Genomic DNA, 19,143 nt, shown 5'->3' on the forward strand with positions numbered 1-19,143 from the left:
GTCCCTCAGTATTATTTGCACATGTTTTATTTAGTATTTTCTGTGGACCGAACTTCATATATGCCTTGAAACGTAAATGGATGCCCATGATATTATCTGGAGAAAGAACTGTTCTTCCTTGCCATAAAATGTTAATTAATTGTGCTATCCATGCTTATTATAAATTCCTTTCTCATATTATTTGACCCTAGTAAGTATCAAGTCGACCTCTCGTCTCTACTTCTTCGAGATTAGACGGGATACTTACTGGGTACATATTATTTATGTACTCATACTATACTTCTGTACTTAATTGTACAGGATCTGAGGCAGGTGTCTCTAGCTATTAGTCTGGTGCGCATACCTGAGCGAATTTTGAGACTTCTACGGTGAGATGCTCCCCTTCCCATGCCGTTCAACAGCCTGAAGGAGTCTCTCTTATGTATTTTTGCTGTCTATTCTGTTTCGGACAGTAGAATAGTGTGATTCTTTTGTATATTCTAATAGTTGCCCACAGCTTGTGACACCAGGTTTTGGCACACACATTAGTAGACTATTATTTTTGATTGTATAATTACTAATGAATATTTCATATTATCACCAGCTTTTAATTGCAGATTAAGGGAAATGTTGTAACTGTTTTTGGTAAGTAAAATAAGAATTTACTAATACTTCCGCGTGGCTTGCCTGACAACGGTGTTGGGCGCCATCATGACCTATTATGGAATATGGGTCGTGACAACATGGTGTCAGAGCACTAGGTTCACGTAGGTCTCACAAGTCATGGGCAAACCTAATAGAGTCTTGCGGATCGGTACGAAGACGTCTGTATTTATCTTCGAGAGGCTATAGGGTGTTAGGAAAAATTACTCTTTATTCATTTCCTATCGTGCAGTGGTTGTTATGCTAATTTTCCCTATTCTATTCTCTCACAGACAGTGAGGACATGCACGACTGATATTCTAAACCCGGACAGAGGTGCTCCCCCTATTGCTAGAGGCCGAGGCAAAGGAGAGGGAGAGGGCATCGGCCCGAGGTAGGGGATGAGGGCATCCCAGAGTTATCCCAGTAGTACCACCAACAGATCCCGTGGGAGATCCTATCATCGAGGAGCAGGGCGAGGTGCCCGTAGCTGAGCCTACCCCGACGGACTTTATGACAACACCGGGATTCCAAGAGGTCATGGGCCGTATACTGCGGTTCATAGATTCTATGACTCAGGTTGGTTTATTTCCAGCAGGTCCAACTACATCACAGGCAGGAGGGGGAGCACAGACCCCTACTACTTAGGCTCTTGGACACGCAGCTGCAGTGTATCAGACTCCGGGTGCACTACCCGCAGATGGGGCCCAGCCAATTGCTGCAGTGGCGCCCCAGCCCAAACCAGCTGCGGATGGTGACCCGCAAAAGTTGTTGGACAGATGGACCAGCATTCACCCTCCTATCTTTAGGGGTGAGCGTCATGAGGATGCTCAGGACTTTATAGATAAGTGCAGGGACAGACTGCACAACATGAGGATATTGGAGTCGCATGGGGTTGACTTCACTACTTTTCAGCTAGAGGGCAGGGCCCGTAGATCATGGCAGTCTTATGTTCTTGGCAGGCCAGCAGGTTCCCCTACCCTTACTTGGGGTCAGTTCACACGGTTATTCTTGGATAGGTATATCCTACCCTCTGAGAGGGAAGAGCTGTGGTATCAGTTTGAGTATCTTGAGCAGGGTCAGATGTCTGTGACCAATTATGAGGCGAGGTTTTCTGAGTTGTCTCACCATGCACTCATGATACTTCCCACAGATGCAGAGAGAGTGCAGAGATTTGTTGGGGGGTTACACCCCGGTATTCGAGCTAGCATGGCCCTAGAGGTGGAGATGGGTACTGAGTATCATCTAGTGGTAGAGATTGCTCGCATGATTGAGGGGTATCGCCAGAGGGGTAGTGAGAAGATTCATCAAGACAAGAGGGCCCGATTTTCGGGAGAGTTCAGAGGCGTCCCAGTTAGGGGTAGAGATCACTTCGGGAGGGGTCAGCCCAGCAAATCCCCATGTTTAGCACCACTACCCCCCTCCCTGAGGTTCTCCAGAGAGACCTTATTTCAGTGCGATGCCGGAGAGTTCATATCGCCCACCAATTATTTAGGGTTCCTTCGGCGGGTATTCTGGTCATTAGGATTCTTCCAGTGCTCACTTTAGTGTCATGCCAGAGAGTTCATATCGCCCACCAGCCATCCAGGGTTCCTCTAGTGGGTATTCGGGTTAGCAGGCTCAGACTTTAGGGCAGTAGGCTATGGTATCGAGAGTGTGCTACGAGTGTGGAGATCCGGGTCACATGAAAAGGACCTGCACCAGACTTCGGAGCAAGATAATGCAGCAGGGTCAGCAACCTATGATTTTAGCATCGGCTGCCCCGCCACCTAGAGGTGGAGGGCAGACTGGCAAGGATCGTCCTAGAGGTGGAGGCCAGGTAGGGAGAGGTCAGCCAGCTATTGCTCAGTCAAGTGGAGGCTAGCCAGTCGGCGCTCCAGCCAGATTCTACGCCCTTCCAGCCAGTCGGCGCTCCAGCCAGATTCTACGCCCTTCCAGCCAGAACAGATGCATTGGCCTCAGATGCCGTCATCACAGGTATTATTTCCATCGGTAGTAAAGATGCTTCGGTATTATTTGATCCAGGGTCTACTTATTCATATGTATTATCTCTGTTTGCTTGTTTTCTGGTTATTTTCCCTGAGCCGTTGGGCACTCCTATTTATGTGTCTACTCCTGTGGGCGATTCTGTGGTTGTAGATCAGATCTACAGGTCCTGTATGGTCACATTATGTGGTTTTGAGACTAGATCGGATCTTCTGTTACTTGACATGATCGACTTTGAGGTCATCCTAGGCATGGATTGGTTATCTCCATATCACGCCGTCTTAGATTGCCATGCCAAGACTGTTTCATTTGCGATGCCAGGGTTACCGAGGTTGGAGTGGAAGGGTTCCATAGTTGATACATCTAATCAGGTTATCTCTTTTCTGAAGGCTCGGCAAATGGTCGAGAAGGGGTGCTTGGCATATTTGGCTTACGTTCGGGATACCACCGCAGAGACTCTGATGATCAATTCAGTTCTGGTGCTTCGAGAGTTCCTGATGTGTTTCCTTCTAATCTTCTTGGCATGCCACCGGATCGTGATATTGATTTCTGTAATGATTTGGCTCCAGGTACCCAGCCTATATCTATTCCACCATACCGTATGGCTCCTAAAGAGTTGAAGGATTTGAAGGAGCAGCTTGAGGAGTTGTTAGCGAAGGGGTTTGTTAGGCCTAGTGTATCACCTTGGGGTGCACCAGTATTATTTGTGAAGAAGAAGGATGGGACTATGCGGATGTGCATTGATTACCGCCAGTTGAACAAAATCACCATCAAGAAAAAGTATCCATTGCCTCACATCGATGATTTGTTTGACCAGTTACAGGGTGCTAGAGTGTTCTCTAAGATCGACTTGAGGTCGGGTTACCATCAGTTGAAGATTCGGGACTCAGATGTTCCAAAGACTATATTCCGGACTAGATATGGCCATTATGAGTTTCTGGTGATGTCCTTTGGTTTGACTAATGCCCCAACAACATTTATGGACTTGATAAACTGGGTGTTCATGCCTTATATTGATTCCTTTGTCATCGTCTTCATTGACGACATCTTGATATAGTCACGTAGCCTGGGTGAGCACGAGCAACATTTGAGAGTGGTGCTTCAGACCTTGCGAGAGCAGAAGCTATTGATCACTGCCAACTCGACGCTACACTAAGGTAGGAAGAGCAGGTCGCAATAGCTTTTACCCGATATGAGGGTTGGGATCGATTTCCTCAGGGAGGTAGTAGTGGAGTTGGATTGTTTGTCTAGCCTAGAGATGTGTTTGTACTCCTAATGTCACTTCAAACATTTTTGGGTTTTCGAATTATAACTATTTTTTATAAAACTATTGATTAACACTAAATTATGCTACGAGAATATTGTTAAGTTGTATCTAATGGGAAGAAGGGCACTAGGGTCGTGACACCACCTAGGTGGCTAATTGACGGGTAGATGTTACTAAGGTTCGATTGATATAATTAGGGCTTATGCTATAACCGTTGCACAATTTTACCCACTCTCACACCTCTCGATAGAGAAAGTAGTTTTGCCCAATTGACTCCCTCGAGACCATATGAGTAGGTAAATTAGAACAAGCAACTAGGGTTCAAGTAGGGTAATTACTCTCTCGAGGTTTAACCCGTTAATTGGGACTATCATTTTTCATGAGTCCATCCCAATTCCTTGTTGGGTCAATTTTGGGGTCATAGACTCTCTTTCTCAAGAAGAGTTAAACCCACAAAGCTTGAGTCAGTATTTGCAACCACCAATTCTAGATTAAAATATAAAATCAATCCAAATAGCAAACACCCATAGTCAATCTAACATTAGATGGCAACACCCATCAATTACCCACACTAGGGTTGAGCCACAGCTCTAGCTGATGGGTTTTGCTACTCATGCTTGAAGAAGAAAATAAAGAAATAGATGAAGAACAAGGCATATTAATTAAATGCTAATGTAAATACAAAGAATCTATTGTTAATTTGAAGCTAAGATGCCAAAATGGCTACAAATGATGTTCCCACGAGCGCAGCTGAACTCTGATATATCTGATTACCTAAAAAATGGTAAAATGTTCTATTTATACTAGGTTGGAAAAACTGGACAAAAATACCCCTGCGGGGTCAGTGCAGGCCGCATTAAATGGACCGCGGCTGCATTGGGCTCACTTCTGCTTCTCTGAACTTGGACTCTGCGGACCGAGTAGAATGGACCGCGGCCGCAGAGGGAGCTGGCGCGGTCCGCGCAATCATGACCGCGGACCGCATGTCATTGGCTATGCAAACTTTCATCTCTCTGACTCTCATGACCGCGGACCGCACAAAAGAGTAGTGCGGCCGTGGAGCCTCTACCGCGGACCACGAGATATGTACCGCGACCGCACTTCTTCTAGTCTGGTTTACCAACTCTCTGAACCACCTAGTGCAGCCGCACTCCTGTTTGCGCGGTCCGCACTGGGCCATTTTTTTCTTAGATGTCTTGGCCTTTGATACTTGAGCAGGTTTCACTCCTTCTTGAGCCGATCCTTGACGTTTCGTCACTTCGTCGATCAAACCTGCAATCAAGCACAACTTGTGAGCCTTTTAGGACTATTTTGTAACAATATATGATCAAAGCATAGGCAAGTAGGGGCATAAAATATGTTAAAATCCTAACTTATCAACTCCCCCAAACTTAAACCTTTGCTTGTCCTCAAGCAAATAAAATAAGACCCACCCCTTAAAGGAAAATCGAAGTAATTCCAGCTGTACTAAAGTAACCTCAACAAGCATCAATTGGGACTAACAATTGCCCTCAATACGAATGGATCATTAACAAAATTTAAACTTTGAAAAACTATGGATCAAGTGTGACACAAGAGCATCAAGAATTGACTCATTACATCAAAGAACTCTCTCAATTACTTTGGTCGTTGTGGAACCCAAACTCACATATCCTCAACTCTCCCTAAGCAACCCTCACCTTTTAGAGTATAAGCACGCAAACCAAGGTTAATGGGAATTCACTTGTCTCTCTCAAGGAAAGGTCACAAGTCCGGCTCTAAGTACCATATGCTTGACCCTCATGTAAGTATCCACTAATGCGAGCATCATCCAACTCAAGATCATATAGGGCTTTTGTGGAGTCAATGTGAAGGCTTTTGGTTCAGGGTAGGAAAAGTTGTTGGTCTATATGGGTTCCATCTTCCCTTAAGCACTTCATTTGATTCATTTTGGCACAATTCTCTTTGACTCTTTGAGTATTTCACTTCTTTTCAAGGGGTTAGAGAGATACATTGTCACTCTTTCTTATGCAATTCAAAGCATTTCTCCTTTTTTACTTTTTCCACACCTTTTTCACTTTTGTTTTACTTGAATCCCGTTTTATTCTTTGCACATTGGGCTTTCTTTTTGTCTTTTTTTTTTCATTGCCTTCCTTTCCTTTTGATTTTGTACCTTTTATCACTTTGTTTCCTTCCTCGTCTCTCCCCTAAAACTTAGACTTTTACCATTACTCAAGGGACGATTTGGGTGCCAAGAGAGGGTATAATTTAGAACGGGTATAGGCTTGTAGCATTGGTTCTTGAAAGAAAAAGGTTTAAGGCTCAAAAGGGTTAGCTAGGGATTATATCATTGGTAGGCTATGGAATTGTTAGACTATTATTTGGATCAAGGAAAGCCTATAATTATTTCTCAAGTCGAATTTTCACTCAAAAGTTTGCCTCAACAACATTCAGGGCAAGTTCTAGACCATTGGCTCGGGACATGGACTCACAGTTAGATTTCTCACCATACACACTCAAGGATTGCTAAAGACATAAAGTCGGGGGCCCACAACAACCTTAGACACGATTAAGCACACAATAGTCCCGAAAGACCACATGATGTTTGTTTGGTCAAAACAAGATTCTCAAGGTCACTACTTTCACCATCCTAAACACAACCACTTGTCTTTGACCATGGGATCAAGGGCAAATGTGTCAGGCCCAAGTGAAGCTTTGCTTGAGGTACCCTTAACTATAAACTACTAAAAACAAAAGAAAAATCAAAAATGGACTCAAACCCTTAAGAAGGTTGTCACGCCATCTATCATCGGGAAGAGCCACCCGGTTCGCACAATACTCCACCCTTGGAAAGAACCGTGGCATTAAGAAAACCAAGGGCTTATCGAAAGTGCCAAAAACGAAACAACAAGGCTGCGAGCCTATCTACTAAGCTAAAAATGAAAAATTTGTACGAAAATAGAAAATAGAATAAATATTTACAATAGGGGATTAGAATATACAACGGAGAACGAATATATACAAAAATGTCACTTTATATACAGACCAAAGAAAAGATAAAAAGTGCGATAAAAGTAACTAAATGTAAAGTTATATACAGACCAAATAGAAAATCAATAGAAACATAAACTAAGTCAATTAATATATACAATCATCCGAATAAAAGGTAGGGCGCACCCCTACAAATGAAAGCTGGCATTGTCCCCAATGCCAACTAACAAATAAGCATCAAAAAATCAAGATGAAAGGATATAGGAGCTCCCTAAGCCTCGTCTATATGCATGGGCACATGAGTGGTTCCCGGGTCCTCTGTATATACGGGAACCTCAGACTGGTTCCCGATCTCCTGCTGCTCAGCTGCTGGGACTGGGGCCTGGACCTGTACGGGCTGAATATCAGGAACATCCTGTGGCTGACTGGAGGAAGCCTCCGGTGGGTCCGCCAACTGGATGATCGCCTCATCTGCACTAGGGAGCTTCCTCTTCTTTTTTGGAAGCTGTTGTATCTACTCTTGCTGTGGCTCTACTACTGGCGCTGTTGCTGGGGCTGGATCCTCGAATAGCAAGTCTAAAGGCAACTGGTCTGCCTTCAGTTTGTCAACTTCCTCCCTCAGCGCCTTCATAGACTCCTTGGAAGCCCGTGTTTTGCGCAGCTTCTTGTGCTCCCTGGAAAGCTCCTTTAGGGCCTTGCCATGAGAATCCACTGCCTTAGCCAAGGTAGCCTAAGAATCAATGATCTTTTGTTGATTGGCAAGAATCTCCTTAAGTGAATCCTCAATAGACTGGGGCACCTACACTGGCTGTGGTGCCGACTGAGATGCAATAGTAGAAGACAAGGTGGACAACTTGGATGACACAGTCGCCATCCAGTTGTTCAAGCTATGAAGTGTCTGGATCAACTGGTGGGCGGTGATAGGATGGGCCCGGGAAGATGGAATCCCCGGGCCAGCTGAAGTAGAGGGACCAACAGTAGTGGAAGGTCTGGTAGGCATGTCAGCAACTGTGGAGGTAGGCTCAGTGGAGGGCTCTACCACAACCGGCTCTTCAAACTTTTCGGTTGGGGCAGAAGCAGGTGACTTGTAATTTTTGTCCTTGGGGTTGTCTGACCCCTTCAAGCTGTACCATAAAAATGGAGCCATAAGTTTGACCTTGATGTCAAAAGGTCTCTTCTCCACCTCCAGGTCCCAGAAATACATAGTGAGGGTGCTGGGAAAAGGGTAATTTCAGTCGTGCTCAACCTCCACTGCAGAAAAGACGCGGGACATCACATTGCCCACGTTGATAGGATATCTCGCCATAATAGAAGCAACCAGAACAGCCCGGGCTAGTGGAATAGTCTGATCATGGGTAGTGGGGTCGAGGTGAGCGCACACAAAAGTCACCACCCTCTAGCCTCAAAGTTAAAGGTTCTCCGAAGTATTTTGGCCCCTGCTTGCAACCACTCTGGAACCGTACCCGGGATTGCCAGGTATGAAGCTAACCACGGGATGAACCTCCTCGCCCATTGCCAACTTTTCATTGTAAAGGGACTCATCTTCATCATTGAACCCCTGGTATTCATTTACTGCCTTCCCGGTAAATACCACATTTTTGTTTCGCACTTTGGTCACCTTAGTGCCCTTCAAGATATGGGCCACATTGCTATAAAACTCCTTGACCATGTGCTCATTCGCCTTCACACAATTATCTTTAAAGAACTCCCAACCCACTCGAGCTCGAAACTGTCTATGTACATTGGGGTGTAGGGGTAGAAGGTCTTTGTCAATGAAACTTCGAGAATCAACTTTCGTGCCGACCACCATTCCCTAAACTTGTGGAACGCCACCTGGCTGACGAATCTATCTTCCTAAACAACGGGATTTCTAGTCTGGTCAACACCCCCAACCTCACACCACCCCCTGGTAACTCCTCATCTCCCTCATCACCTCTAGCACCCTCTCCAGATATTGACATTGTGGAGAGGTAGAGTCTTCATCCCCACTGTCACACCTCTTTCTATCGCCCTCGCGAGGGGCGTAGGAGTTTTTCCAATTAATCCGCTCACCAATTTAATCCCGAATCGAGGAAAAGAATGACTCTGTATTACAGTCCGCGAACCAGAAATCCGGATAAGGAATTCTGTTAACCCGGGAGAAGGTGTTAGGCATTCCCGAGTTCCGTGGTTCTAGCATGGTCGCTCAACTGTCATATTCGGCTTGTTTATCTGATTTTATACAATTATGCACTTTTGTGCAAGTTTTAACTCTTTACCGCTTTTATTATTATATTTTAAAAGAATGTGAACATCGTTTAAAAAACATGTCTTTGGATTGCGTCACATGAAATGCATCCGCAATCCGGAACACATTTTTATTCAATGTTTTAGGATTTGGATTTGGGTCACATGAAATGCGCACCCGAGTTTAAGAAGGTAAGATTAATTAAATCGCGCCTAAAGAGTCAAACGCATTATTATCTTTGGATGAAGGCAGTGAAATTTACTAAACAGTCCATCCCAAATTCTAAGTATTTATTACGACCAATTATTGAGGGCCCCGCAACTTGCATTTTTATTTGGCGAGGCTCATCTCGTTTTATTTAAAAGGTCGTCCTATAGTGGCTATGTTTTCTATTGAGTTTGTCTCTAATAATGAAAGAAGAAGAACGGTCCAACTTTATTTACATGCTTACAAGTTAGTTATTAGTCGAGTTCCGAATATGATTTGCAAAATCCGAACATGAGCGCGTATATGGGCAGTCATTTAGATATTACGGGCCCAGGCCCAATGTGCATAACGCGATACTCGGCCTGGGCCACCCTTATTCCAATTGGTCCTATTCAACTTATTTGGTATGTGCTTAACATTCATAAGGGGAAAGGCTAACATGCAATGTACAACTTACCTTAATCAAACCATATTTTTACCAACTAAAAAAAAACTGCCATTTGTTTAAGGAAGTAACTATTGGATACCTAACATGCTTCTTGACAATAATGATGAACTTAACAGAACATGGCTACTGCAACATTAATCCTTTTTTATTATAAGCAAAAACATAGAGTTTTCCAACTAAATGATATGTATAAAAGTGCAGTTACACCACAGCTGATTTCATGGTTCTAGTAGAGAAAGTACATTATCATACATACAACTAATGTTCAGTATATTTCTAAAATGAATTCAAAATAACTTCAACTCTTTGTATTCATGCTTCAAATTTCAGCCTACATTGACCAATGTATCCGTTGTGTACCTGGTATAGGAAAGCAAAAGAAGAAGAGGAATGATCAGCAGAGCAGTATGCAACAACACAGCAACACAGGCAGTCGACAGCCCCAAACCAGTAACAACAATAGAGACAGCCCAATAACAGACCAAAACTCAGCAACAACTTAAGAGAAAGCCCAGCAGAAATTTCAGAAAACCCAACAACAACAACCAGTGCTAACAATAACCAATAAACAGTGCAAATTTTTAAGTACTAAACAGAACTCCAGCAGAATCAGTGAACAAAGAAAAACCCAGAAGACCCAATAAACAGCACCAGCTACAGTCCTGATGTTCAATAGTGCAACAGAAAAGACCTCTTTTATCTCTCAAGCTACTCTTTTAGCTTTGGAAAATTAGCTCAACTTTCAGCCTATTTCTGACTTGTGAAGGTTCAGAAAAACAGCAGCTGAAAGCTTTTCAAATTCTGAAATCTTAGTGTTCAGCCTTAATTTCTGATTTTCTAACCTCTTAACCTCTGATGTCCAACCCCTTTCTCTACCCTAAAAGAGCCTATTTATAGGCAAAATACAGGTAGGCCCCAGGCTGCCTCGTTCCCACCAACCCTCAACTCTGCCCATACCCCTTTATTTCCCATTACCATGTGTTTTGTGCCCCAAATGGTATGGGCAGCTGACAATCTTCAATTACCCCCATGCTATCAAGTTTTGTTCCCCACTATTGTATTAGTTTAATCCTATTTCAGTACCCTACCGTCATACCACTTAAACTAACAATTTCTGATCTTTTCATACCCCCAAACTACCCCTGTTAGCCCCTGGTTATTACTGTTTTACCCTACTTCAACAGCAGGAAATTTTGAACTTCTGAAAGTTCAAATTCAAGCTGCCCTAAACTGAGTTCTAGATATTATATTGCAGCTACAAACCATTCACAGATAATGTCAAACAATCAGCTAAACGACAATGATTCGATCAATCATATGAAGCTATACGAATCAGAATATTTGCACATTCAGTCCTATGAAACTAATCGACGACATTTATCTAATCGACTATATTAATCATAACATAGAACAATCAGTCGATTAAATGAACAACACGAACAGGGCATCAACTGCCTTCAACAACTTTGCACGACACAGGGAATCTATATGAATTATCTATTCGACGATATTAATCAAATTGAAATATGTATATCACCATACGTATTCAACCATAAACAGAAGAGTAATTGACCAAATAAAAAGGTCTTACGAAGATGGAGGAAATTGAAAGAAAAATATCAGAAACATCATCCAAACTAACTAAACATGCTAACAAACATAAACACCATTCAAACAAGAACAAAAAAGGAAAAGAGAACTTACTCTGGAAGCTCAACAACAAACGACCCAAGCTTGAACCAGACTCGATCATTTGAGGTCGAACGAACTTTAATCGAAGTGTTCTCAACCGAGAACACTTCGATTAAGGTCTATTAGACCCCAACCCTCCATTTAAACTGGCCGGATTCCAAAGTTCTTGTGTTCTAGGGATCGAACAATCCGATTTGGGGCTTGAGGATTTGTGGATAGATTCGGACCAAACCAAGCTTGGTTTGGTCACGAGTGAGGGCAGGGTAATGGCTGGTATGAATCCGGGGTGGGTTGGTGTAGATCAGGGTTTTGCTCGAACCTTCAAATGAAGATTCGAGACGATGGGGAATGATTCGAACCCAACAGTTTGCAGATCCGTGTTCAGGGTGGTTGGGTGCATCAGGGGTGTTACTTTGGTGGTCACCGGCATCATTGCCGCCGGCTTCACGGTGAGAGTGTATGGGGGTGGCTAGGTTTGGCAAGGGGTGTTAGGTTAGTCTCTTGAGAGAGACGATGGAAAGGGGGGGGGGTGTTCGGATAAGGGGCGTGGGGTGTGATGAGGGGCTTATATACGGAGGGGGGAAATGGATCCTGGCCATTGGATCAGGTGAAATCGAGGGCCAGGATCCCTTCACTTAAAGGGAACGGTGTCGTTCCACTTAAAAGGATGTCGGGCTGGTCCGGGGTAAAATGGGTCGGGCATATGGGGATGGCTTGAGGCCGTTGGATGGGATTGGGTTAACGGTTGAGATCAGATGGCCCTTTACGGCGTCGTTTAGGTAAGTGAATGGCCTGATCTGGGCCGTTCATTTGAATCAATCAATGGCTCAGAATGGGGATGCTAATACGGCGTCGTTCCACCGTCTGTAAGACCGGGTCGATGTGGACTGGGTCAGCCATAGATTGGGCCTGATCTGCTTGGGTTGAACATGAGCCCAAAATCCGAGTTTCTCTTCAATTTTGAATTCTTTTTCTTTTTCTATTTTTAACTAACAATTAATAAAATTCTAAAAATAACTTGTAAAACCAAAATTATCCTACAACACTATTAAACTTTAACAACAATTATCACACAAGGTTAAATATTTAGCTAATTAAAATAAAATTACACAGCGGCACACACAAATGACAAAAATGCAACAAAACTGCATATTTTGTAATTTTCTTTCTTTTTCCATAAAACATGACTCAATTAATTCCAAGACGTACAATTAAATCTTGGATGTGCATGCAACATGTATTTTTTGTATTTTTTAATTAATTTCATCAAAGGTAAACATTTACGGACAAAAATAATTACCAAAATGTCACGCAAATTCTCAAAATTGTACACAGATGAAATTTGTTTAATTTTTTGATTTCTTTTGGAGTAGTTTTCCGTGAAGCAAAAATCACGTGCTCACACCCACTACCTGCCGCTGAGCCCTCAGACAACCCAGAAGAAATGTTGATTGAGGCTCGAGCATCGGGGGAAGATAGGGGAGTGTCTCTATGTATGGCGTTCTCCGGATATGGGATGTATAGAGGGACTGAATCTGAAGAGATCTACCAGGAGGGCTCGTACTTACTCCCTGAGTTGTCAAGGGCTCTATCAGCCGCTTTGATTGCTTTCCTCATGTCATTTATGTTTTGTCTAGCCTGGGGAGTGAGTTTTACCATCTGTTGCTTCCCTCTTCGGGAGGAATTACCTCGGCCGGGTTGTTTGGCACCTTTACCTCGTTGTTTGACCATTATCTGTAAGCATACACATCTAACATGGTTAGTATCAGCACAGGCAGTGAAACAAGTCTTGAAATTGAATTGCTGACAGCAGATTAAATGTTGCAGAAACAGTTGCAGAACTTGGCACTGCGGCCCGCACAAACAGGAGTACGACCGCACTTGGGGCACCGCGGACCGCGCAAAGGCGACCGCGGTCCGCATTGGGACAAGGCCCTGGACAACATATCTCTAATTCTCCCTACCGCGGCCCGTACAAAAAGTAGTGCAGCCGCATTGGGGCACCGTGGACCGCATAAAAGCAACCGCAGTCCGCACTGAGGTGAGGTCTGTAACACCACCTCTCTGAATCCAACCATCGCGGCCCGCACAAAAAAGCACCGCGGTCGCGGTGGGCCAGCGCGGACCGCATAAAGTGCAATGCGGTCGCGCTGGGCATTGGTTCAATTTCTGTCACTTGGGCACCGCGGTCCGCGCAAAATGGCAATGCGGACCGCGTCAGGGCACCGCGGTCCGCGGAGAGTATATTGCAAAAGCACTAAGTTAGGGTTTACAACTTTTGCAATTTGTTCAAGTTTTCACCTACTTTGTCCCTACTCAAATTACCTAATCATTATGCAAATTAAGCACCCCAGAACTAATACTTAAATTAACCTAAGCTAACAAAAATACAGAAAACAGGGCGAAAAAGAAGTTACAGGCTAATTGTAATAAAATAAAAACAAAATTTATCAAGTAAATGCACAAGGACTGAGTGAAACATTACCAGATGAGAAGATGGAATTTAATTAGTCAATCTTAAGCAAGAATCACGATCAAGAGAGGCTATGAACAGTACTTTTATGTCTCTGAGTGTTAAAAGTTCGAAAAAGGTAAATAGTGACCTGTGGGATCTATTTATAGAAAAGCAATGGGACCCAGCCTTACCTACCAGCGCGGCCACACAAAACCGACAGCGGACCGCGCTGGGATTGTTCAAATGAAGCTTGAGTAGGCAACCTCCGCGGTTCGCACAAAACAGACCGCGGTCGCGGAGGTCCACCGCGGACCGCACTAAATGGAATGCGGCCGCGGTGGCAAACTTCAGAGAGCACCACTTTTGACCATCACCAGTGCGGACCGCACAAAGTGCAATGCGGCTGCACTGGCTATCTTCAGAGACTGTTCAACTTTTTTCAAACTATTTTGCACTGCATCAACTTAATCCCTGCAACATCTCACTATCAGTTAGCTCAAAAATCAAACCTACACTACCAAGAAAACACAGAAAATAACAAAAAGAAAAAGACATGGGTTGCCTCCCAAGCAGCGCCTGATTTAACGTCGCGGCATGACGCATGTTACCAGCACATCACTTTAGATGGAGAAGTGCCACCACGTGGCTATCATCAAATTTCCCAAGATAATGCTTGACCCGATGTCCATTGACTCTGAATACTTCACCATTCTTGTTCTTTAGATCAAGAGCACCAAAAGGGGTTGCGAACACAACTTCAAAAGGCCTACTCCACTTTGACTTGAGCTTACCCGGAAATAGACGTAACCGGGAATTGAAAAGAGAACCATATCTCCAAGCTTGAACTCCTTACCCCGAGCATATTTGTCGTGAAGGTACTTCATTTTGTCCTTATACAAGGATGAGCTGGAGTAGGCATGGAATCTAAACTCATCGAGCTCATTAAGCTGTTCAACCCGAAGATTTGCTGCAATATCCCATTCTAAGTTCAACTTCCTCAAGGCCCACATGGCCTTGTGCTCTAATTCCACCGGAAGATGGCAAGCTTTCCCAAACACTAACCGATACGGAGACATACCAATCGGAGTTTTGTAAGCCTTCCAATAAGCCCAAAGAGCGTCATCCAACTTTTTCGACCAATCGGTCCTATTAGCATTGACAGTTTTAGACAAGATACTCTTAATTTCTCTATTGGAGACTTCTACTTGGCCACTAGCTTGAGGATGATAGGGGGTCGAAACCTTATGATTGACACTGTACTTAGAAAGAAACATGTCGAAAGCCTTGTTGCAAAAGTGAGACCCCCCATCACTAATTATAGCACAAGGAGTGCCAAACCTTGTGAAGATGTTCTTTTTAAGAAATGCAACAACACTCCGGGCTTCATTATTAGGCAAAGCCACGGCTTCAACCCACTTTGAGACATAATCAACCGCCACGAAAATGTAAGTATTCCCACCAGAGCTAACAAATGGACCCATGAAATCGATGCTACAAACATCAAAGATATCCACTTCAAGAATCGTATTGAGGCATCTCATCCCTTTTTGAAATTCCACACGCTCTTTGGCACTAATCACATTTCTTCACCAAATCTCCCGCGTCTTTGAACAAGGTGGGCCGATAGAATCCACAAGTAAGAACGTTCGAGGCGGTCCTCACCCCACCATTGTGGCCACCATAGGGTGAAGAATGGCAAGCCTCTAGGATACTCAATTGTGCTTCCTCCAGGACACATCTACGAATCACACCATCCGTGCAAATCTTGAACAAGTATGTCTCATCCCAATATAAATCCAAACTATCCCGCTTGAGCTTCTTCCTTTGGTTAGAAGAGAGCTCACACGGGATTATTCTGGTCACAAGGTAATTGGCAACATCGGCAAACCATGTCATATCCTTCATTGACACCGCAAGGAGTTGTTCGTCGGGAAATGAATCATTGATCTCAAGGCCGTCACAAGGCCTCCCCTCCTCCTATAAACGGGACAAGTGGTCCACCACTTGATTCTCACTACCTTTCCGGTCAATAATTTCTAGATCAAACTCTTGAAGAAGTAACACCCATCTCATCAATATTGCCTTGGAGTCTTTCTTGGTCATCAAATACCTAAGGGCTGCATGATCAGTGTGCACTATAACTTTGGCCCCCATAAGGTAAGGTCGAAACTTTTCCATAGCAAACACAATAGCCAATAATTCTTTCTCAGTGACTGTATAGTTTTTTTGAGCCTCATTCATGGTCTTGCTTGCGTAGTACATCGGATGAAACATCTTGTTGATTCTTTGGCCCAAAACAGCCCCAACCGCAACGTCACTAGCATCACACATGAGCTCGAAAGGTAAGCTCCAATTTTGTACGGTGATGATGGGGGTAGAAGTCAACTTGAGCTTGAGTAGCTCGAATGCTTGCATACAACTCTCATCGAACAAGAACTTTACATCATTCTCGAGCAACTTGCACAAAGGGTATACCACTTTAGAAAAATCCTTTATGAACCTCCTGTAAAAACCCGCGTGCCCAAGCAAACTCCTCACCCCTTTGACAGAAGTAGGGGGAGGGAGCCTCGAAATAACCTCAATCTTGGCCTTATCAACTTCAATTCCTCGCTTCGAGATCTTGTGACCCAACACTATACCTTCTTCTACCATAAAATGGCACTCTTCCCAATTGAGAACAAGGTTGGTGTCTTCACATCGGCTCAACACTCTATCCAAGTTTTCCAAGCACTCCTCAAAAGAATCCCCAACCACGCTGAAGTCATCCATGAAGACCCCAAGATATCCTTCACCATGTTGGTGAAAATAGCCATCATGCAACGTTGGAAGGTCGCCGGAGCATTACACAATCCAAATGGCATTCTAGAGAAAGCGAATGTGCCATAAGGACATGTAAAGGTGGTCTTTTCTTGGTCCTCTGGGGAAATTAGAATTTGATTGTACCCCGAGTAACCATCCAGAAAGCAATAGAAAGCCCGGCCCGCAAGGCAATCAAGCATTTGGTCAAGGAATGGCAATGGGAAATGATCTTTTCTAGTCACCTTGTTCAGCTTTCGGTAATCCATACAAACTCTCCACCCGGTGACCGTTCTAGTAGGAATGAGCTCATTGTTGTCGTTGGTCACCACAGTCATACCACCCTTCTTCAGCACACATTGCACCGAAGAAGTCCACGAACTGTCAAAAATAGGATAAACCACCCCAGCATCTAGCCACTTGATAACCTCTTTCTTCACCATCTCTTGCATCGCGTCATTTAGTCTTATTTGATGCTCCAAGGAAGGCTTTGCATCCTCCTCCAAGATGATTTTGTGCATGCAAAATGCGGGGCTTATTCCCCGAATATCAGCTAGAGTCCATCCGATTGCCTTTTTCCGATTTTGAAGAACCGCTAAGATGGCCTCAACCTGCATGTTAGTAAGGCAAGAAGAAAGAATAATAGGTAAAGTAGAATTTGAACCCAAGAATTCATACCTGAGGTGTGGAGGAAGTGGCTTCAACAACAACACCGGTGGCTCCTCAATCGATGGCTTTGTTGGTGGAGTTTTGCGGTTTTCAAGATCCAAAGATAGCTTCCTAGGCTCATATGAATATGAACCCATACCATGTAATGCATTCACGCACTCCACTCTACTAGCATCATCATTGACATCCATATTAAGAAGAACGGCCTCAAGGGGATCTTCAAAATGGATCATGGAACTTGTGTCATCCACTATCACAGTTGTGACAATGTCCACAAATAAACACACCTCCGTGCTATTGGGTTGTCTCATTGATTTGCAAACATAGAATACCACCTTCTCATCCCCCACTCGGAAAGTCAGCTCGCCCACTTCAACATCAACCAATGACTTCCCCATAGCTAGGAAAGGTCTACCAAGAATAATCGGCACTTCAAAGTCCACCTCACAATCCAATATGACAAAGTCGGCCGGCAATATAAACTTATCCACCCGGACAAGTACATCATCAATTATGCCCAAAGGTCGCTTCATCGATCGATCCGCCATTTGAAGTCTCATTGAGTTAGGTAGAGGTTGTCCAATTCCCAAAGTCTTGAAGATTGAGTACGACAACAAATTTATGCTAGCCCCCAAGTCAAAAAGGGCCTTGGCAAAATCTGCACTTCTGATAGTACAAGGGATAGTAAAAGCTCCGGGTTCCTCAAGCTTGGGTGCCATTAAATGCACTATGGCACTCAATGATGAGTTATTTTAATTGTTTCACACTCCATCGACCTCTTCTTTGTTACCAAATCTTTCATGAACTTAGCATACCTCGGTATTTGATCAAGTGCCTCCACCAAAGGCACATTGATTGTGAGGCTCTTCATCATGTCAATGAACTTTTTGAATTGATTGTCACTCTTTTGCTTTGCTAACCGTTGAGGATAAGGTGGAGGTGGCCTAGGCAAAGGTGCCTTGGCCTTTGGTACGACCAGCTCGGGCATGTCAATCACATGTTCCCTAGACGGGTTCACAACATCTTGAGTCTCTACCTCGGTTTCATCATCAATATCAATCCGCACATCATTGTTCATATTTTGATTAACCACATCATCAACAATCAAAGGTACATCATCATCCCGCAACTCAACATCTTCATCCATAACTTGCTTTTGCTTTGAGGCATTCACATCACCGCCTCTCCCACTTCTTGTTGTAACCGCCATCACATGATTATTATTCCCACCCTTTGGGTTCACTACCGTATCACTTGGTAGAGCACCTTTGGGACAAGTATTCAACGCTTGAGAGATTTGGCCTAATTGCACCTCCAAGTTCCGGATAGATGTATTATGAGAAGCCAATTGGGCATCGGAATCTTGGTTCTTTTTCATCATTTTCTCAAACATGCTTTCAATTCTTCCCATATCACCTCCAGAAGATCTAGAACCTTGAGAAGAGAAAGGGGGTGGCTTGCTCGGTTGTTGATAAATTGGGGCCTTTGAAAGCCTTGCCCCCGGTTGCCTTAGTTCCCGCTATTGTTCCACCCTCCTTGATTGTTGTTGTTTCTCCAATTATTGTTTTTCCTGTTCCAATTGCCTTGATTGCTACCTTGATTACCCCAATTATTGTTTTGATTGTTGTTGTTCCAATTGCCACCACCTTGTTGTTGGTTGTTGTTATTCCAATTTCCTCCACCTTGTTGTTGATTACCCCAATTTCCTTGAGGTCACCATTGTTGGTTGGAAGAGTTGCTTCTATTACCTTGATAGTTGTGTATATTGAACCTCTTAACTTTGGTCATCATAACACTCATTTGAA

Source organism: Nicotiana tabacum, chromosome 5, assembly GCF_000715075.1.
Source record: "Nicotiana tabacum cultivar K326 chromosome 5, ASM71507v2, whole genome shotgun sequence".
In the NCBI taxonomy this organism is placed as follows: Eukaryota; Viridiplantae; Streptophyta; class Magnoliopsida; order Solanales; family Solanaceae; genus Nicotiana; species Nicotiana tabacum.